Consider the following 21,818-nt stretch of genomic DNA (forward strand, 5'->3'; position numbering starts at 1 on the left):
GGGGTAGAGATGGGGAAGGTGGGGCGCAAACTCAGGGTGAGGACATTTTTCCAAACGAAAAGATTTGGATAAATCCGGGTGGTGGCTAAGCCTCGTCTTAATCAAGTCTCCCTGATCACTTGCTCTTTTGGGTAGCTGTGTGTGTGTGTGTGCTCTCTTTTTTCTTTTTGTTAAATGAGGGAAAGACGTCCTTCGCTATCCACCTTCTCCTTGTAGGGTTAACACTTCTTGGGTTGGTGGCCTGACATTTTAATTGCTGGAATAAAGCATCTCTCGGGTGCTGAGAAGCCTAAGTAGAGTTCAGCTCATTGTCGTGACGCAATGAAAATAGATTGTGCTCAACTTTATTCTCTCTCCTTGGTTGCAGCTCACTGAGAAGCAACTGTCCTGCCACACACCCGGTCGTGATAAGAGAAGGAAAAAGACCTTCCTGCCTGCTGCTGGACAGGCGAGAGGCAGCCGCTCAGTCTCCCCCAACCCCCAGGCAAACCTCCCTGCGCCGACACACATGTAAGCGCACACGGATCAGATGCACATTTATCAGGGTGCAGAGACAAAGACTTCTGAGACTCTGCTTCTGCGTCGCAGGACAGTGGAGTGCCGAAATCATTGTTCTCCAGATTCCCCTCGCACGTTCATATAGTCATCACCACACACCCAGAGATTCTCCTCGAAATCGCCAAGGCCCACAGAACTCACCAGAAGCACACAACAAGCCATATTCTACCTCAAGAGAATCAGCGCAGCAAAAAAAGGGAACAACTTAAGCGCTCCTCAATCACAGTGCTCAAACAATCATTGAATCCAGCGTAGTCGTTCTGAAAGCATCACACAAGTAGACCGGTCCCCTTACCCCAAACACATTGTATTCTACAATAGCCACCGTGCTGTTTGATTAGAGGGTCTGAATGATTTCACATCATACCAGCAAAAAAAAAAGTATGTTTCACCCATGACATATTTACACCCACCAAAACTAAGCCTTCTCCACAAGCCTACCAGGTCCACCAGAAATTAGAATCTTTCCCTCAACAGTTGCTGAGCTGAGCTACAGAGAATTCAAACAAGAACCCTCTAGGTTAAATGGATATATTCAGGAAAGCACCTCTGATAGCTTAAAGCAATGAATTGATGAGATAAAGAGGTTAGAAACTATAAAGACCCACATATAGTCAACATGTGCAGCACTTTTCATTCAGTTTTATTTTTTTAAACACATACACAGGCGTAATAATCGAGGTAAGAACTAGGAAACATGAAGGCAGATAGAAGCTGGGAGTTAGAACCTCCTTCACCCTAGCTTGCTCTGAAGAACTCGTTTATTTTGCCCACACTGCAGGTGCCAGGATGTTTTTGGACATTTTTTTTTTTAAAAAAGAAAACACCAGTCTATCGAAGACACTGAACTATCATAAACCAGAATGCAGCCAGATTGTCACAGGGTCAAACCAGGCTGAGCATTTTATGTTAATTACAAACACTGTGTAAGTTTTTGCCTCAAGTGAACAAGAAGGATGGGTGAGATAACATTTCAGAAGACAAGGTTTTGTGTTTTATTTGTTGTGGGTTACCCCCCCCTTGCTTTCAACTTCTGTGATTCCAAGAAGAAGGTTAGCAATGTCAGGAGATGAAAGGCAACCTCCAGCATATAGTGGAGCTTGGATTGAGATGAGAACTCTAATAGATATTCCCATTTCAACTTAAGAGAAGACAATAATAATCGATTATAGGGAAATCTTCATCTTTTGTCCCCCCTCTCCCGAGTGCAAGACTTCCATAATAAGATCACTTTAAACACGCATGTAAAAGGGATGATTTTTGAGGAGGAAATGTTTTATGAAAAGATTGTGTGTGTGTGTGTGTGTGTGTGTGTGTGTTTGTTCTGATGGCCTTAGATTAAAAATGACAAAGAAAAAAACCCCAAGTTGGAGTCAGATATGCACAGACTACAGGCATACTCTGTATTTAGGGACTCATTCAGATATGGAAATGACAGCTGAAAAAGGGGAAAAGTATCCCTCTTGTTCATTTTTATAACATTGCAGAAGAGACAGGAGAGTGGTTAGGAAGGGGGAAGAAAAGGCAAAACTATTTTAAAATGTCTTCATCCAAAGATGTTCATTAGCCTTGATCCTAAGATTAAAAAGCTCTCAGATTAAAAAGGTAAGTATCCATCATTGTTACCTTAAAAAAAAACCCAGCCCACTCTTTTATTGCAGATGTAAATTTATTTTAATGAGAGGAAAGGCTAGCTTTAATTTTGCAAGTGAAAGTTGGGGGGGAAAAATCCATTTGTCTTAATCTATTAAAAAAAAACAAAGAAATTCAAACACCTAGGATTCTGATTTTTTTTCTTCCCTCCCCCTTCTTGCAGAAAATGGCTAGATGGTCAGTTAATTCTTTACAGATTAAATCACGCTATGAATACAGACCCCAGCAAAGGCAGAGTTTTAACTCTGAACTCAGGGGAAGCCACTCCCCAGTCCTGCAGGATGCATTGAATTCCTTTTTTTCCCCCCTCAATCTAGTGCGTGTGTGTTTTTCTCTTCTACCGTGCTGGAACTCTGTGAATAGGGAAAGGCCTGTCCATTGTGTCTCTCTGAACCTTCAAGTCAATGCAATTTTTAACCACTGGCTTGTGGTACTTTGAGAATCACCAGGGGCTGTCAGAGTTGGGTCCTCTGAAAAATTTACAGTGCTAAATCAGAGCATATGCTGGTTTAATATTGGAGCAAGTGCAGTATGTGTCTGCCCCCTAGTGTAAGAGTCCTGGCTGCCTAAAATTCAACTTTCAAAGAAAAGCAGCTCTTAAAGGGAAACGACTTTGGGCTCACGTAGGCATAAGAGAATGAAACTTCTATACATTTTAATCTGAATAATTCTTCAGGAATTAAAATTAATTGGCTTTGACTTGCTTGGATCAAATCTGGATCTCCATGTCTCTACAACCCCCCACTCCAGTCACTGGTGAAGAGGTGATTTTTTTTTTTTTGAACTGGGTTTATCTGGGTCCCCCTTACCCCCTCCTCTTTTTTTCTTTTTTTTCTCTCTGTCCTCTCTCTCTCTCTCTCTCTCTCTCTCTCTCTCTCTCTCTCTCTCTCTCTCTCTCTCTCTCTCTCTCGCTGTTTTTTTTCTTTTTCTTTCTTTCTTTCTTTTTTGATGAAGAACCATCCCTTGAACGTATTGGACAGAGCACAGAATGGCTTCCTAAGTCAGCTCGGCGCGCTTGCAATAGGCAGGAGGTAGAGATTTGCCTGAAATCGGCTTGCCAGCTTCAGCCAGCCCCGCCCGATGGTGAGTACTCTTCTCGTCCGCGGTTCTCCGGGGCTAAGAGCTTAGCCGATCGCCTCTCGCCTTCCACACCCCGGAGCGGTGGGCGCCCAGCCGGCCACGGCTCCCTCTCTGCCCGCTTTGGGGCTGTCACTGCCACCAGGTTACGGGATAAAAGCGCAGAAAGACGCAAAGCGATCGGTTAATTCGGGTACGTAGAGCGAGCCTCGGCGGCTCCTGCTTATTCACAAACCGAGTCGTCTGCCTGCTTGGATAGATAACTAGGTTTTCTTTCTTTTTTTTTTCTTTTTTCTTTTCTTTCTCTTTCTCTCTTTTTTCAATAGGATTGTTTTTTGCAGTTTGCTATATAGAAGGAAAATGAGTTTGAAGGACACAAGACTGAGGAGATGAGAAACATGACAGTCTTTATGCTTTGGTTTAATCATATTTTGGCAGCTTAGCAATTGTATTTCCCCCCTCCCCCTCCCCCTCCTCTACCACACACATGTAATAAAATATGGCATTGCAGTGAATTGACTCGCCGCCCCCCCCTTCCCCAACCCCTCCAAACCACAATTCTAGGCATCTCATACAGGTTAGCAAACCGATTTTCTGAAAAAAGCCCCGTCATCTTCCCCACCCCCCCTCCAACACAGCACAAGGAAAAAAAGTGAGAAAGGAGAGAAAGAAGAGGGAAAAAAATACTGTAAGTAAACATACCAAAACCATATTTGCCTTGTTCAAGGTCCCAAACCGCTTGCATCTTCCTTTTAAACTGGAATAACTCTCCTTTAGTTTGGCCGGGGTGGGTGGAATAAAATGCTTTTGTTGGCCCCCAGGAAAAAAAAATGTGACTTAGATCATTAAAGAGAATCTCTTCCTCGGTGTTTATCTAGGCGATTGTGCAAACTGATTTAAAAAAAGAAAAAGAAAAGTAGGCACTAGCCTACAGGGAAAAAGAGGAAAGGTGTGGGAGAAAAAGCGTCCAGCTCTGAGAAGTGCTTTCCTATGTATTAAGCGCTCTCAGTCTTGAAAACCCCTGCACACTAACTTTAGAGAGACAAGGTTTTCAGGGAGCTTTGTAGCATAGCAGCTGAGGAATGCAAGCCTCGCCTTTAAGGAAAAAAAAAAAAACCCCAAACCGTAGGTAGGAGATGTCTGGAGTGATTCTTGTCTCTCATCTCATTCCTTAGAAGGAAGAGTGCATTGTTACACCTTGTTTGGGGCTGGAAAGACAAGACTTTAAAAACACCCCATCCAATTGAAGGGGAAAAAAAAAAACCTCCCAACTTAATGAGTTTAGTCCAAGGCTACAGCAGACGGCTGAGCCTCAGCAGAAACAACTCTAGGTGATATTTCAGAGCAAGACGACCCAAGACACAGCCAAATTCCACTGTTTGGGGTCCAGAGGGATGGAGGCTAATCCTAAAGCAAGTTGGAAAAAAACCCCCACCGAAGTGGGAGAGGAGGGAGGGAAAGCAATAGCCGCCTAGACTGGCAAACAGTCTTCTTTCACCCAGGATCAAAGATAGGACTTGAAAAAGGAGGTCAACATTTTTTTTCCCTAGGAATCTCTTGGAATTCTCATCTTCTACTTTTAACTGAAGTCCTCCCTTATTCCCAAGTGATTTCCTTCTCTACCCTGTGGATTAATGCCTCCCTCCCCTTTCCGATGCCTGTTCTAGAACTTTCCTGAAGAGGAAATCTATTTCTTTTGGGGGAGGGGTTCCCCATTTCATACCTTCACATAATGAATGCTGAAGTCACCCCCTCCCTTTTGCACTCTCAAGAATGAATTAAGGAAGCAGGAATACAGTAACTAGCAAAAACTGATCATAAACCACACTGCCTCTAGCAGTTTAATACAGTTTTAACTAATGGATCTGGTGTGTGTGTGTGTGTGTGTGTGTGTGCGTGCACGCGTGTGCATTTTGTTTTGTTTTAAGAGAAGAATAATGGGGCAACATGGATCTTTTATTTTAGGAAGCTGTTATGGTAAGATGTATGTCAGACTTGACAAATGGAACTAGCACTCTTCAACTGTTTCTTGTCCCTGTCTTAAACAGGAATTAAGTTAAACACAGTGCTGAATGTTAATTACATGTTTACTGGCTAATGAAAATTACAAATGGTTTTGCCACCTCAAACAATGATGAAAACTCTGAAGACACTGTAATTATATACTTTGAGGGAAATAACTCAGAATATTGATCATAAGAAGTGTAAATCTTTTTTTAACTATTCATTAATACCATAAATATGGGCTGCAGAAGTTTGGGGTTTTTTCCCCTTCCTTCCCTCCTTTCTTTCTTTTCTTTCTTTCTTTCTCCCTTTCTTCCTTGCGGTTTGTCTCATCAGTTATACTAAGTAGATGGCTTCTGGAGACCCCTCTGGGGAGGTGTTGAACTCGTTCTCAGTAGATGGAGGACACTTGTGTAACTCAGCTGCCCCCCTCCCTGAATCTCTGCCCTCTTCAACCCTAGCTGAAGGTTGACAGGTCATTGATCAGAGAGGCTGGACTCTGGGCAGGTGAAGGTGGACATAGCTCAGACTCTCCCCTCCCTTTTCTTGCCCTCAACTCTCCTCCCTCTCCTTCCCTCTTTTTTATTTATTTTATTTTTTTGGCCAGGTCTGATCGGTGATTGCTTTCCCCAGCCTATGAAATAGCCTGGCACCATTAGACAAACAAATTGGTCAGAGATGCTTCCCTGACAACTTGGGCTCCCTCCTTCAGAGGAAGCTAGGGTGGTTTATTGCCAAAAAAGAAACAGGAAAAAAAAAAAGTTGAGATAAAGGTGGCTCTTGGGTAAGATTGCTCCTGTGGCTGAACCAGAAGCTACTTTCTTTGAATTTAGGAGAATTTTTTTTGTGGCGGGGGGAGGCAGGGAGAGAAGTGGGTGGGTGAGTTACTCATTTTCTTTTAACTTCAGCCAGTTTGGGAGCTGTGACAGGGGGTCAAAGGTGAAGACTGCATTAACCCTAAAAAGCCAGTCTCTGTGGTCTCCGTGGCTCTCTAGCTGTACTGCTTGGATCTTCAGTGGTGGGCAAAACACCAAAAGTAGGTTTAAAGTAGAGTATTTGAATTTTATTTATTATTATTATTAATTATTATTTTAAAGTGCTCTCGGCTTGTGGGACTGGAGTCCCTCTTTTCCCTTGAGAATTCCCAAGGCGCTGGGCTTTGTTTTTTTTTTTTAAAGAAGGAACTGAGTTCCTGAATGGTGTGAAAGGGACAGAGGGTTGCTTCAAATCGATTTTACTTGTCCTCTCTGTCTTTTCGGATCAGCGCCCTTCAATGGGCACTGAGGTGCTCTTTCAACCAAAAACTTGTGTTACATTTTCTGCCTGTATTGGCGCTAAATACAATAAGCATTGGGCAGATTTTTTTGCCTCTCTCTCTCCTCTCTCTCTCTCTCTCTCTCTCTCTCTCTCTCTCTCTCTCTCTCTCTCTCTCTCTCTCTCCCTCCCTCCCTCCTTTGCTCTCCAAAGCAAGAAAGCACCCTAATTAAATTGTTTTATATGGACAGTCAAGACGGGCCAATTAAGTATGCATTAGTATAAAGATATAGTCTGCAGATATGGCGATTTAACCCAATCCCGTGCAGGACAAAGGCCAGGGCCCTTGAGTTTGGGATGGGTGGGTGGACACAGAAAGGTCACACACCTTTCTTTTTCTGGGGCGTCTCCGGGAATTAGCAAAGGCTCAGACTCCAGGTGAGAGATAGTGGAGTCTGGCTGACAGGTGGATAACTAGGGACGTTTTCCAGCTTGCATTCCCCCCCCCTCAGCGGTGGACCGGAGGGGTGATAATTCTGTCCATGGAATACACATGCATGTGATGCGGTGTACATGCTAGTACACACCTCAGCTGGAAGTGACAGGGTCCCTACGGAAAATGGGGTGTCCCACTGGGCTGCGGATGAGTCTCTGGGTGTCCCATCTCCATAATTCCCGCTCTGTAATGAAGAGATTGTGTGTGGCCATCCCCGGGGGGGGGGTGTGCTGGCAGAGAAGGGAGACATGCGCCCCAGGCGCGGCCCCCCAGTAAAAGCCCCCCTAGAAACACCCCCAAGATAAATGCTGTTTTTTCCCCTACGGAAAGGAAAGTCTATAGGAAGAAAGCAAAGTTTGCAGCCGACTCTATCTTGCGCCAGGGGCATCAAGGACCAGATTCTGGTGTGGGCAAAGGTAGAGACCATGATTTGCTCAGCGGGGCTCTGCCCTTCTCCAGGACCCTGGAGCAGAAGTGTGGGGGGGAGACATCTCACGACCCCCCCCTCCTTGAGCAGAGACTCGGGGCCTCCCTGCGTGGCGTCGGTGGTTGAACGCACAAGTGGGGCGCGTGGCTCGATGTGGGGCGCCCTTTGCAGGCAGTGGGGGGATAGATGGAAAGGGGGGGGACGTGGAGAGGTAAGTGGCTGAATGTCAAAGGCAGGAAGGTGGGAAAGGCGACATTCCAGGCGTGCTCCCCAGCTCCCCCCGTGGCTGGCGGGGGTGGGGAGGGGGCGTGCGGGTCGCCGTGGCTGGGGTGAGGGTAGGGAGAGGTTTTTCTCCCCACACCCCACTCGGAGGGCTCAGCGCCGCCCCGCCCGGGGCCCCCCCGCGTACACCTCCCGGTGGGCCGGGAATCGATCCCGAGCCTAGCTGAAGATATCACCGCACTAAATATTTACTGATCACACACAAATAGCGAGGGCTCTGAACGATTTTCCGCGGTGAGGGAGAGCGCGGGGAGAAGGGTGAATCATTTTATTAGTGTGGATAAAGCCCAGAGCACACTCTGGGCTGGAGTGTTTTAAGATGTGTCTTCAACGGGTTGAAAAGAGTTAGGGGAATCGATAGGGAGTGATTAGAAGCCCCCGGGGGTGACAGAAGCGGGGGGGGGCGCGGCTTTCTGGAGTTTGGCGGCGCAGGGAGAAGGGCATGGGGGGGACATAAGCCTCGAGGGGGGGGGGGCGCATAGGCAGCCTCGATCGCAGCCCGGGAGCTCCTGGGCGCAGGCCTGGCTCTTTCCGTCCCTCGACGGGTGAAGCCAAGCATGGGGAGGGGGGGCCCTTGCGCGCGCACTCATCACCCCGAGCTCACTCGGTGGGGAATGGTCGGGCCAGGACCCCAGAGCCACGGGCTGCGCGTCCAGTGGCCACATGTCCCCCTGGACTGGGGAGCAGACGTGGCTGCAGGCGACGGGGCGGCTCCCCAGCCGGGATGGACGGCAGAGGTGTGGACCCCGAGAATGCTGCTGGTTCCCCGCGGAGGAGGGCTGGGGTGGGCTGGGGTCGGGGGTTGGAGGGAAGGAGGGCCCTCCCCCTCGAGGTTTCTAGAACTTTCTCCTGGAGTCCTCGGGGAGGCTCCTGTCCTTTCCGTCTTTATTTCTAGAGCCCCGTGGTTTCAGCGTGGAGAAGGGGGAGCTGGCAAGCCCGCATCCCGGGCGCAAGAAAGGGGCTGAGGTCGGGGACAAACCCCAAGGCCACGCAGGTAGTGTGTGTGTGTGTGGGGGGGGTGACACGCACCCCTCCCTGAGCCCCAAGGCGGTGGGGGAGCCTCAGGCCACCCCCTTCCAGCCAAGAGAACGGGAAGCCCCGAAGTGTCAGCCTGGCCGGGCTTGGCTGGGGCTGCAGGGGTTGGGGTGGGGGTTGTAGTTTTGCTGCTGGAAGCCAAAGGATAACATGAAATTTAAACAAAAAGCAAAGACACACAAATCACCTCCCCAGTGCCAAGCAGCAAGGGCCAGGCGGGAGATGCAGTGGCTGTCCACGAGTGGAGGGCGAGGCTGGCTCGAGGGGGACGGGCTCGAGGCCGGGGCCAGCGGCCAGCGCGCTGGAGATGGCCGGGCTTGGGGTCACCAGGGAGGCAGCGGGCACAGAAGGGTCTTTTTCGTTCCTTTTTCCTTCCTCGTCCTCGCTCCGGACCTTTTCCCTCAAATCCCGCGCTCTGTCCAGGCGCCCACGTCCCCCTCTGCATGGGAGACGCTCACCTAGGGATTTAGAAAACTCTACAGCACCCCATTCCCCCCCCCTGCACCCCTCCACTGCTCCTTCTTCTTGGCAGGGTGAGCGATCGGGTCAGGACGCTCTCCTTGGACGTGTTCGGTGCATCAGGAAATGGAACTTTGATCCGATTAACCGTTTTTCCAGAAGAAAAATCCCCCCCCCCCCCATTTTATTTTAAGTCTCTCGTCTCTCGCGCTCTCTCTTTTAAATGGAATCCCAAGTGGATTGGAACGAGGTGCCCAGGTGTGGAGCGGTTTCTTGGGTTCTGTGAGGGGAGCTCAGCCCCATTAACCCTTTTTGGTCCTAGCCAGAGAGAAGGTTAACAATATTAATCTAATAAAGAGATTAGGGCGAGAAGGAGATAGGAAGGGAGGCGGCAAAGAAAGCAAAGGAAAATAGGGGGGAAGGCAAACGAGGAGAGGAAGGAAGGAAGGAAGGAAGGAAGGAAGGAAGGAAGGAAGGAAGAAGAGGAAGGGGAAAGGGAGAAAGAGAAAGGGAGGAAGGAAGGAGAGAGGAAGGAAGGAAGGAAGGAAGGAAGGAGGGAAGAAAGGAAAGGGAAAGGGGGAAAGAGAAAGGGAGGAAGGAGGGAGGGAGGAAGGAAAAGGGAAGAAAGGGAGAAAGGGAGAGAAAGGAAGCGAAGAAGAGGGAGGAAAAGAGAGAGGGAAGCACTTTAGCTTCACTTCCACCCTTCTGAAAACAGCAGTTTCCATCCATCAACCCAGCACACTCCAGAGAGGTGGGGTTGGGGTGGGGGGAGAGAAAAATCAGATGTAGTGAACATTCTTTCCCCATTGAACTGACCACTCAGCTCACTTCAAAATGTTGCTACCATGTATGTACCTGATGGGTGTGCAGAGGAGTGTTATGTTCAACAAAATAAAGACCCAACCTATAGTTCACCTCCTTTCCCTTAAGCAAAAGCTCATTTCGAATCTTGTCAGTAGTCTCCTTATAGCCATGAAACCTGGCTGAGCTGAGCCAATTCTCTTCTGCTGGCTTCAAACTTGGTGGCTTTGGAATAGGCCCTCATGAAATGGGCCTGTGATGCAGGTGTATGCCTATGAGCCTGAGTGTAGGAGGTCTTGATGGATTAAAGGTTCATATACTCCAGCATTAGATAGAGGCTGTCACTCGTGGGTGTCTGGCAGGAGGCAGGGCAGAGTTTTGAATGAACTCCTTGGAATCACTATTGTTGTAATACAAGCTGAAGTAACTTAGGAATAACAAAGCTATTGTGGCTTGCAAACATCACAGAAAGACACTTCAAAGTAAAACCTCCCAGATTTCCAGGGTGATAGCTTGGCAGGGAATTTCAACAAAAGGTGGGCAGCCCCCTCCCTTCTAACTTAATATATTGATTTCAAAATAAAGGGGTATGTGACTACTACTTGTTACATTTCCACGGAGTAAACAATTAAAGGAGAGCAGACTACAGAGGAGGGCAAAAGTTGGTTCTCCGTCCATTTCCTCAAGTCTGATGTGGACACTAAATGCTTTTAATATTAGTATTATATTGCAAAACAAGTCTGGTTGAGAACAATCTAGACATCTAAAACCACGTGGGAAGAAGCCCACAAAGTAAAGAATGGTAGTTTGATGCTTTATATTTTTCTCTTTCTCAAGAGCCCAGTAATTAAATCTTTTAAAGGCACTTAATTTTTGGCACGTTAAAAAAAACATTAATCAAATAGTATCAGGTGCCAGTTACTTCAATATGAAGGTATTAGTAAGGTGCTTATAAAAATAATATTATTAATTAGCAGTAGTAATGTACTTCAAGAAAATCACAAGCAAAACCACAAATGGGGATTTATTTGACTTGATTTACTTTCAGCAGAAACTCCAGGTGAATTCCAGAAGGAGAAATATAATTTCTGTTATAGTGATAATTTCTATTCTATTGGCTCCTAGAGAATTTAAAAAAAAATAAAAAATGTCAAATAATTTGAGAATAAGTAGCTGGTCAGAGACAGATACTGCCATGACAAAAAATGTTATATATGAATTTGGGGGAACATTTAGTTAATTGCATTCCCAACTTCATTTCTCCTCTTAAAATGATCATTTTCTTCTGGCCACATTAGAGGTACATGTTAAAAAAAATTAAAGAACTTCTGTGTAAAATTAAGGAGAGGTTGTTGAACATTATATTTAGTTTCTTGATCATTGGAAGTAGTAGCTGGAGATTTCGCAAAATAGATTGCATGAATAAAAAAAAATCTCCATTGGGCTTTGTATTTTGAGGTCAGGGTCCACAAAGGTAATTTTAAAATCTATTCTAATTTATTATAGATTAATCAGACTTGTCCAAGAGATTCCTATGTAGTGGACTATGGGGAATTAAATTAATGTCACTGTAAATTGATAACAGTAAAACTAAAAACATGGAGGAAGTAAATGCAGCCTTCACTGATAAATGTCATATTTGTCTTTGGTGACAGGACCACATCACCGTGCATGTGAAGGAAAAGAAGTTAAAAAGTTAGGGCACCCTATTTCTTTGAAGACTGTATGGTAATAACTGGTCTACTACTAAAGACATGTTGCAAATTTCTATTTTGTATGTTCTTCCTGGTCATGTCACCAAGAGATTTTAAAGAGAAATCTCTATTGTGAAATATCAACAGTGAAGGGCTTTAAAAGCTATTTTTTTTAACTTCATATTCTCTCTTCTGTGTGATACAGACATAGGCTTATTTACTCATTGATTTTCTTTCATGTGATTTTGGCTAGTTTAATGGCTTTTAAAATCAAATACTCTTGTTGCAAAAGTCTACATTGTATATAAACTGAACACAGACTCAAAGGCATCAAATTCTCTCTCTCTCTCTCTCTCTCTCTCTCTCTCTCTCTCTCTCTCTCTCTCTCTCTCTCTGAAAGTGTAATTGTTGCTTTACTGAAGAGCAGGTTCTATTAAGTAAATAAAAACAAATAAGCATCTAAACTTTTTTTTTTGAAATAATGCTTCAAGTTGAAACTGGGATGGCTATGAATGAATATTTCATATAAGAGCCCATTAACTCTCTTTTCTTATTTACCCTAAAAGGTCTTTATCTTGTATTTTATGCTTATGTATTTCACAAAGCATTAGTCAGTGTACAAGAATTATCCACCCCCCTTTCAAAAACCAGCGCATAAAAATTCTAATTATAGCAAAGAGGTGTGATGTTTATACTGAAGTTTCAGTAGCAGAGTTTTCTCAATAAACTAGAATTAATTGTATCTTAGATAGATTACAATAGGACAGCTAGTGGGTATGTACTTAAAAGAAAGAAATCATATCTCCTGGCTTCTTTGTCTGTGGTACTAAGGTACCTCTCTGGGTTTCTGTCTCCAGGCATTCTTGCTAGTAAAAGTAAAATTTGGAAATTAAAGCAATTAGTGTTGCTTTGGTTTGTGGCTGGACGCATTATTAATTTGACAAAAAATCATTTTAGTGTTCAGATTTGTATGTCTGTGATATAATGAGATGATGATTCTGCAGTGTACTTTCTCCAACTAACAGAAACAAATAAACAACTCCCCCCCCACCATTCTATCTGCTAGCTAAGGAGGAAAATAACAGAATTCTGCATCAGAAATACAATAATATCTTTTCTTCAGTTGAACTCTCATTAATGTTTTGTTTCTTTCACCTTCTGTAACTACCAAGGTAGAACATAAACTGAGGTTTTAGGCCTAATTTTTGTCTTTCAAATCGAGTTATAATACCACCTCATTGTTGGTTCTTTGACATTAAAAGAGATGTGGAGAAATAATCCTCCAAGATTTAAAAAAAAAAAAAACAAAAACAGATAAAAAGGCAAAGTTGCCAAGGGCTCGCTTTTGGTTTTAGGGATGTTACAAAAGTCTTCCTTTTAAAATGACTGTATTACACTTTTTTTTTTTTTTTTTTGCTGAGCACATGGAAAAAGAAAAAGAAGATTCCCTTCTATGTTCCCACATCCCAAATCTAAAGCAAGAATAAATAAGACAAAACCCAGTTCCTAACTAACCTCCCAAAAGACCCCCCCCCCAAAAAAAAAATGTTCCTGCCATTCTGGGAAGGTTTTTGTGTCACTGTGAGTCTTGCCAAATGTCCAGTTGGTCAACTTATTTTTTTTTTCCAAATCACAGCAGTGGTTAGACTCCAAAGACCAGCGAATAGAGAATTCATAAACTTTTCAAAGAAAACTTGGGAAAGCAATTATTGAAAGTTAACTTCTACCCAAAAGAGGTATGCAGAGGGAAGCCAGGGAGAGTTGCTATAACTATTTTTATTCTTTTCTAAGGCATTTCTAACTTTTATGATATGCTTCTTCCCCCCCCCCCACATACACATATACCCCTCCTTCTTTTACTATCTGTCTTTGTGCCTCCAGGGCCAGTGAAAGAGCAGGGCAGATTCTAGATTGCTTTCAGAGTTTTTCTTCTCTGATGATGGATTACCATGTCAATTTAAACGGCATAGGATTAATTTGTTTCAATGATTTCTCTTTAGGCTGAATGCCAGCCGTTTTTCTATCTCTCCTCTTGCTCTTCAGAACAACAAGAGAGAGAGAGAGAGAGAGGGAGGGGGAGGCCTTCTTTTACATTCTAGGTTGAGAGACGTAATAGAAATAGACAAGTTAGGTGTAATGTAGTACAGTATAAGGTTGAGTCTTTTTATCATTGCCTGAGAGCCCAAAAGCCTACAATCAGTCACATTCAAATAAAATTGGTCTCAACATTTATTCAATAAATACTTGTCTCGTAGATAATCCAGTGCTGAGTGTTTTTGACACATAAGGACTTAATTTGTCTTGGATAACAAGTTATTAGTATGGCACATTTAAACTTGCCTCCTACAATTGGGCTACTGAGATCTATAACAAATTCAAATGATCACTGTGGAAAAAAAATAGTTCCTGTGAGGAAGGGTGAGATATATTTTTCTGAGAGTGCAAACTTTGTTTTCTATGTAACTCTATATAACACAAGGCATGGATACATGTTTGTACATGTGCACATACATGTCTATCTCCATATCAATATCTATGTCAAAAATCCTCAGTGACAAGTGAATTCTCAGTTTTGAAGATGTATCTTCCTTTTCCAAAATAGGATTGTATCCAAATTTTCTCTTCTGAACGTTTTCTGAAGCACACATGAAGAAATGCTGCTTAAACCCATTTTCTTGGCAAGACCCAATCTCTCTTTTAAAAAAAAATAAACAAGTTTTGTTTTAAAGAAATAAGGTTGAAAAGTGTCACCAGAAAAAACACTTCCCTCCTCACTCCCTCCACATTTTTCAACTATACAAAACTTGTAGCTAGCTAGCGCATGTTGCTTGGAGAATCGCGGTGATTTAAGAAAATAACTTATCCCTAATGTGATTATTTTATTTCTCTCTTTAAAGGGAGGCTGTCCAGTGGGTACAGAAAGATGAGAGAGAGATTTCATACTTAGGCTAAATATATTGAACAAATCTGATGATTTGAACACTGGATTTCTTTTTCAACATCCTCTGCACCTTATTGCCCTCTTTCTTGCATCTTCCCCTAGTGAAATTTAGCTTCATAGTCTGGGTTAATAACTTGCATTAGGAACATGAAGGCAAATGGATTTTTGCACCCTAACCCTCTCCTCCATCAACCAATCCTTCTCCATTTTATTTTTTTATTTTAAAAAATAACACAGGCTTTATTTTGGGCAGACTTTACTTTTACATAACCACAGGCAGACCAATGACTGTCAAAACTGGATTCTATATCATTTTAATTTGTTAAAAACAAAAGTTGTTGGGGGTTAACCTTGGGGAGAAGATGGTATATGTCAAAAAAAATCTCTCTCTCTCTCTCTCTCTCTCTCTCTCTCTCTCTCTCTCTCTCTCTCTCTCTCTCTCTCTCTCTGAAATGATGTTACACACGAGTAGAAAAATCCAGGCAAGAAAGGCTAATTGAATGAAGAGAAGAGAATTAGGTTAAAAAATAGAGTACAATCTAGTATCACATTTTCACTAGTGTAAGTTGAAATGAAGGTGTCTTCAAGTCTCCCGTGATGCCAGTGTGTTTAGATGTTGGCCACAGATGGGAACACGTATTGAAATGTGTCTGAAGAAGATTAATAGAGCTTGTCACTGCTGCAAAAGCACTGCTTTGCTGTAAATTTCCACCAGCACAAGATGAATTACCGATGAATGCTCGCTTATCAACCCTATCACTATCGTTCGACACTAAATCAAATTGAGAAGTTATCTGCAATCAGAAAATTTCTTTTTAAAATAGACATACACTTTTAGGTCCCCCAACACTTTCCTACTTCCACTCAGAAAACAATTCACTCTCCCAGGATGCTGCTGCTTCTTTAGCTGGAGCGGAATTCGAGATCACGACGAATATATTTATTAAGTGCACACGTAACCAGCAATATTGGTCAGGCAGCAAAATTTGACAGGATCTTAACGAGCGTATGAAGAATTTCGAGGAGCCATAATTTAATATTTTATAAAAATGTGCTCATTTTTTATTTATTTATTTTTTAACTTTTAGATTCCCTCCTACCTCCAACCTTACCGGGAAGGTAAATAATCAGAGAGTATGTTTGCAGTGTGAGACTCTGTGGTCTAAATGAAAAGAAAATGATGAGAATCACAAGTTTCAGTTGGCATGGGATGGAATGGTTGCTGGGGATGCTGGGGGCGTGTATTTAAAAATGATTTAATAGTGTTTCATGCATTCTGTGTTGGGATGTTCTAGGGACAGAACAGTCTAGGAACCTTCCAAATGCTAGCTCTGTAGTCTAACTGCGTCACACCCTGGGGTCAGTTTGTATTTCCTTTTCAAATTGATTTATTTGGGAAATAAAGTCATTATTTCTTTTAATTATCTGTAAACTATCCATAAGCACTCAGAGGGGTTCCCCCCCCAACATGGGGATAATATATTTTAATAAAACCATCAACTCTGTGTGTGTGCACGTGTGTATGTGCGTGTGCGTGTGTGTGTGTGTGTGTGTGTGTCTGTGTGTATTTCCTCCTATTTAATAAATGCACAACTTCTTGGATTTGTATTGAAACTGTTTAGAAGGATATGTGGAATTCCCATTTTTGCAGCCGTGAAAAGTAGGCCTCAGAGTTATTTGAGGGTCACAGTTTGAAGCCAGCCCCGCAGGAAAGGCCGTGAGACTCTTTTCTCCAGTGAGCTACCAAAATGCAGGAAGTGGAGATGTGGCTTAAGTGGTAGAGTGTTAGCCTTGAGCAGAAAAGCTCGAGGACAATGCCCAAGACTTGAGTTCAAGCACCAGAACACTCTCTCTCTCTCTCTCTCTCTCTCTCTCTCTCTCTCTCTCTCTCTCTCTCTCTCTCTCTCTCTCTCTCGCTCGCTCTCATACACACACCCACACACTATAAAAATGACCATGTTAATTACAACTAATTAAATATATACACTATCCCAGGACTGTGGTAGTTTATCTTAAATATCATCATTATTTCCATTATCCAAATAAATATGAAAGCAAAATAAAACGAGGCCTAAGTTGCTCAGGGCCTTGCCTAAAATTCTCATTGCTGGAAACTGAGACCAGTCAGAGGCAGGACATCTGAATTCAAAACCACTCTCCCTTTGCAAGGAACCTTCAATTTTACTGAATGGTCAGAAGCAATCTCATTTATTTTCAGGATATAAAAATTCCTCAGATTCCTCAGGCAGCTTGTTATTGTAGAAATGAGGAGATCTGGGCTTATTTGTGTATATAGTGGCATTTACTCATTGGGAAGTGCAGGGAACTGAAGTCAGCTTCTCTCTCCCCTCCCCACCTCGCACCTGGACCCTGAGACCTAGGTTCAAGTTCTGGGCTTAGCTGTTCCTAAGTATCACTCCCCCTCCAATCTCCTTACCTGTTATTTTCCTCATTTTTGAAATTGGGTGGTTGGATCAAAGGAAACAAAAACCACATTGGATCTGGGTGTTTTTCTCAGGATCTTTACTATATAAAGAAGAGAGGAACAGAGAACTAATAGCCCTTTCTGTGATAAGTGGATCTTTGGTTCTCGATGCTATTCAAAATAGGTGGGAGTGTAATACTTCTATTTTCATGAGACTACAGTATTAGAAAACATGTCTATTTCCTTTTCCTTATCTCTCGGGTCCTGGGACTGGAACTCAGGGCTTGGTCACCGTTTCTGATCATTTTTTGCGCAAGGCCAGCACCTCCCTTGAGTCACAGCTCCATTTCAGGTTTTCTGCTGGTTAAATGGAGATGAGTCTCATAGACTTTCCTGCCTGGCCTGGTTTTGATTGTCCAATGGAGATGAATCTCCACTGGGTACCTAAATCTACAGAGTCTCTAGGTGTTTATATATAATGTCATGATACTTTCCCACGTGTGTAATTTCCACACTTTCTTCTGTGAAGTCAGTACAATGGCTATGTCAGGAATTGTGCTATCTGGTTTAAGTCTGTATGTGTTTCATTCAGATACAACTTAAAAATCATTTATTTCAAATATCATTTGGTGGAACTTGTTCTCAGAGAGGGCACTAGCCTTGGAATGAATGTTCTCTAAAAAAAAAAAACCTCTTGAATCTCAAACTTGTCAACTCTTTATAACCTACTCCTTACTTTACAGACACAAAACAAGAAAAAATAAACACACCCACATTCTTTACGGTGAGGAGAATCACTTAGGATGATCTAGCCCAGTGGTAACACAGTTAAATCTGAACCCCTTTTTTTCTTTGCCAGCACCCCCAAAACATCTCTCCACCCCTTATAGACTCGTTATTCAACAAGAACGAAAAGGTATGCTTTTGATTATTCACTCATGCCTCAATGAGAGTTTTCTAGATTGTATGGTGTGATAATGCCATTGATCATAATATGCAATTTCCCTAAGACTCTTTTACAATCCTTCATAATACTTACTATACTAATCTTTCAAATAGACAGAGGTACAGTGAAATACCACACTGTAATAACAAGGGTGTTCTGGGAGTTGAAGGTATGGCTCAGTTGGTAGAGTGCCAGCCCTACTGGAGTGAAAGTATCAGGTACTGAGTTTGAGTCCTGGTCTCAGATCTTGAAAAAAAAAAAAAGAATATTCTGTAATCCCTATTAGGTCCCAATAACACTCTTGTCTGTTTTTACCATAATGTACCTCTGACACTTCCATAAAATGGCTAGATTTATCTTATTGAATGGTTCCCCAATGGGGAAAATAATAACTGTACTTAAAAAAAATCTTCCTTTTCCTGTCTCAAATTATCCTTTGTAATACATTGCCTGCTTTAGGAATCCTTGTGTGGGTTCAATCAGAAAGCTGCAAGAACAACAACAAAAAAAGAGCATGCTAAAAAAATATAAACATTTTCTGAAGCAAGCAAAAAGATGCAAGATAGATCTGGTGTATAGATTGGGCCTAATTTTGAAGCAGCTCTGTTGTAATGAGAGCTTACTGAGCTAGAATGTCACCTATGTCCCACCATCCCTTGGAAATTCTCAAGGCATTCAAAAAACCTGGAAACATTTCCTTTTCCCTTTCCCCTTTTCTTTTTTGCTAGATATGCTAAAACATTTGTGTGTGTGTGTGTGAAGGTATATAATTTTCAGTCTGCAGCCTACACCTCGTTTCTCACCACCCTTACAGACTCATCATTGGCATCCTTGAGACATTATGACTAATTTTCTCTTCTCTTTAGAGTTTTTAGATCCACCGCAAGTACCTCCCTTTTCACAGCTCGGAAGTTGGCGGGGTTAACCTTAAACTTCCATAAGAACATTTTGGCCTGAAGGCAACTGCATTATTCTCCCTTTCTTGGCTTAATAAAAGGTATTACATTATCTACCTGGTCAATCTCGACTGGCTTTCAAAACTAGAGACAGGGAACAATCTAATAAGCCTCATTAGGACATCTGCCTTAGAACAACAGGCAGCTTCATTTAACATATTGCTTTGAAATGTCTCAGCAGAGTTGGGTGGTCACTCCTTGAATACAGGTACGTATTGCTAATTTGGGGGTCTTTTCTCAGTAGGGTAGATGTGAAAAGAGTGTGGGGGGGAGGAAGAAAGCTTCGTGTGGAGATGGAATTTTAATACACAAGGGATCAAACCCTGATTGTTGTGTTTTGTTTTTGTTTTCTTTCTTTCTTTCTTTCCTTTAATCCCACTTTTTTGTCCAAATGCTTATGTGTGGAGAGATGGCTGGGGTTTTCTCGACATGGTTCTCGCATCCACAGCTGGAATCCCAAAGAGGACTGAAAATGTCTTTAAAATCAACACAACTCAGGGAGCCTGAGAGAACAAGTTTTCCTTTGTTGTAGGGTATAGTATTATTTGCTGTAGGTTTTTTTTTTTGATATACATTCTAAATTAGGCCTGCTTCATCTTTAATTCATCACTCTCAGCTGAAAGAGATTAGCAATGTCTAGCACGCACCCCCTCGTATGGCATTGACCTCATCAAGTATGGCCTGAAATTAATTAGCCTCATTCATTCCAAATGGAAAAGGATAATGGAACGGCATTTTAGAGACGACCATCACAAATTGTAGGCAGCATATTTAAAAAGGCCTCTATGTTCAAACCTGGTAGATTAAAATTCTTTCCAGGGTTCACAATATGCTGAGTTATCAAGGGTTCCAAGGACGGCCTGGTCAAATTTGACATGTGAGATGGGGTTATGTGTGCATGGGTGTGTGTGCTTGTAGAATTGCATATTGCATGACTTTTATCATCATCTCTTTGGCGTGCCTGTTTCTGTTCTCAAGGATGACAACTAGAACCGTGGGCCTACAAAAATTGAACACTGTTTTAATTAAATTAATTATTTTTTTTTTTTGTGCCAGTCCTGGGACTTGAACTCGGGTCCTGGATGCTGTCCTTAAGCTTCTTTTGCTCAAGACTACTTCTCTACCAGTGCCTACTTATTGATAACAGTCTGAAGGACTTTCCTGCAAAGGATGGCTTTGAACTGCCAACCTCAGGTACCAGCCTCTTGAGTAGCTAGGATTACAGACATGAGCCACCAAGTACTTGGTTTGTATTTTTCCAATTTAGTTGGTTTACTAGTATGAAATTAAGTGGTTTTATGGAAAATCACTATGTAGTATTTGGAGAGAATTTTGTATCATGTACATTGAAACAACAACAACAACCCTCCCCTACCCCGAGAGAAAACAAAAACAACAACAAAAAGCATCAACCATATGCCAGAGTAACTTTGGTTGTTTACATTAAAAAGTATATATTCAGTGCAATGTAACAGTGAGGCTTTTACTCAACTTTTGGACAAGGGTGGTTTTTAGGTAAATAATCTTTTTTTTTTTTTTAAAGCTCATTGATATACAAAGCTTTTCTAAGATTATTTTGCCTTGTACTAAATTAGAAACTGGAAATATTTTTCTAATACCTCTACCAACAGAAGATTTAGAAGTGTTTCTGAGATCACTGTGACCTAACTCCTCTCTTCTATAAGGCTTCTTCATCTTACATGGATATGCTCATCAATCACAAACTGTGAACCTATCATTTTGATGTAAAAGATCTATCCTTAAATCTTTCCAAACATCTAGCATATAATTTGAGGAAATTAGCTAGCTTAAAGGCTAGGCTCTGATTTCTGAAGGATAAAAATGTAAAAAAGAAATAATAATAAAAAAGAAGACAGCTTAAATTATATAAATGTCTTTTTTTTTCTCCCAAAGTCACAGTTTAAGTGAGCTAGGGATAAAGTAATGTTAGTGGTTTGAAGTGGACAAAAAAGTAAATAAAGATAAAGTAATGTTAGTGTTTTGAACTGGATGAAAAAGTAAATAGTTTTGCTAATTATCTTCTAGTGAATTTGGAATTTCACAACAAATAAATGTGATAGTAAAGGAAAATACTCTGTGAAAATTGCTTACTTCTTAAAGCACATTGCCAAAATGGGCTATTTTTCCATTTTGACACTTTCTTAGTTATAAATTTGAAACTGTATTTATTACTGAGACAAAAGAAGGCACACATTCTATAATGTAATTTGCTCACATATTCAGTACCCGATCTCAGTCTTTGCTTTCATTTTGTCAATGCAGGTAGAGAGAGCTGCAGGGAATCTGTTTTCATTCAGTGAACTCAAAGCAAAAGTCAGATGATCTTACCAGATCACATTTGGGAAATGGTAAATTCTCTCTTGTCGTCTTCAAACCAGACTTTCCCAACTTATTTTAGGTCTATTTTGCAGTTGCATTTGGGGTACACAACAAATCTTGCACCCCAGTTTAGATAATGATGAATGGATGATGGCTTAGAGGAGAGACATCTCAACGATATATAGTTTTTGGAATTTATGTTTTGTCTTAATTTATTTTGTAACTCCTGTAACGTTGTGCCATGGAGAGCTATATAGGGAGGAAATTTCCAAAGAGGAACCTGGAAAATAATCAGATATGTGAGACCCAGAGGGGAAACGGGCTGCCTTTGAGTTGTTACATATTCATAAGATTTTGTAGAAGAAAAAAAATAGCCACAAAGGATGAAATATTACTAACAATCATTTTGGTAATACTTATTAAGCTAAGGCACTTTTCTCAGCACTTCGTATATACTAGCTCAACTTAAT

The 21,818-nt window shown here is 42.1% G+C and overlaps 1 long non-coding RNA gene across 4 annotated transcripts in view; it reads left to right on the forward strand.

Moving 5' to 3' along the window:
• The first annotated feature begins 2,785 nt into the window (after positions 1 to 2,785).
• LOC150044403 (uncharacterized) overlaps positions 2,786 to 21,818 on the forward strand; it is a 66,303-nt gene continuing 47,270 nt past the window's right edge. For 3 of the 4 annotated variants that reach the window (XR_016533191.1, XR_016533188.1, XR_016533192.1), the window contains exon 1: positions 2,786 to 3,481. This is a non-coding gene — a long non-coding RNA (uncharacterized LOC150044403). The remainder of the gene's footprint in view (positions 3,482 to 21,818) is intronic. The other variant, XR_016533189.1, reaches the window with a different exon arrangement.

Source organism: Megascapheus bottae, chromosome 30 (genome assembly GCF_031878675.1).
Source record: "Megascapheus bottae isolate mThoBot1 chromosome 30, mThoBot2.hap1, whole genome shotgun sequence".
In the NCBI taxonomy this organism is placed as follows: domain Eukaryota; kingdom Metazoa; phylum Chordata; class Mammalia; order Rodentia; family Geomyidae; genus Megascapheus; species Megascapheus bottae.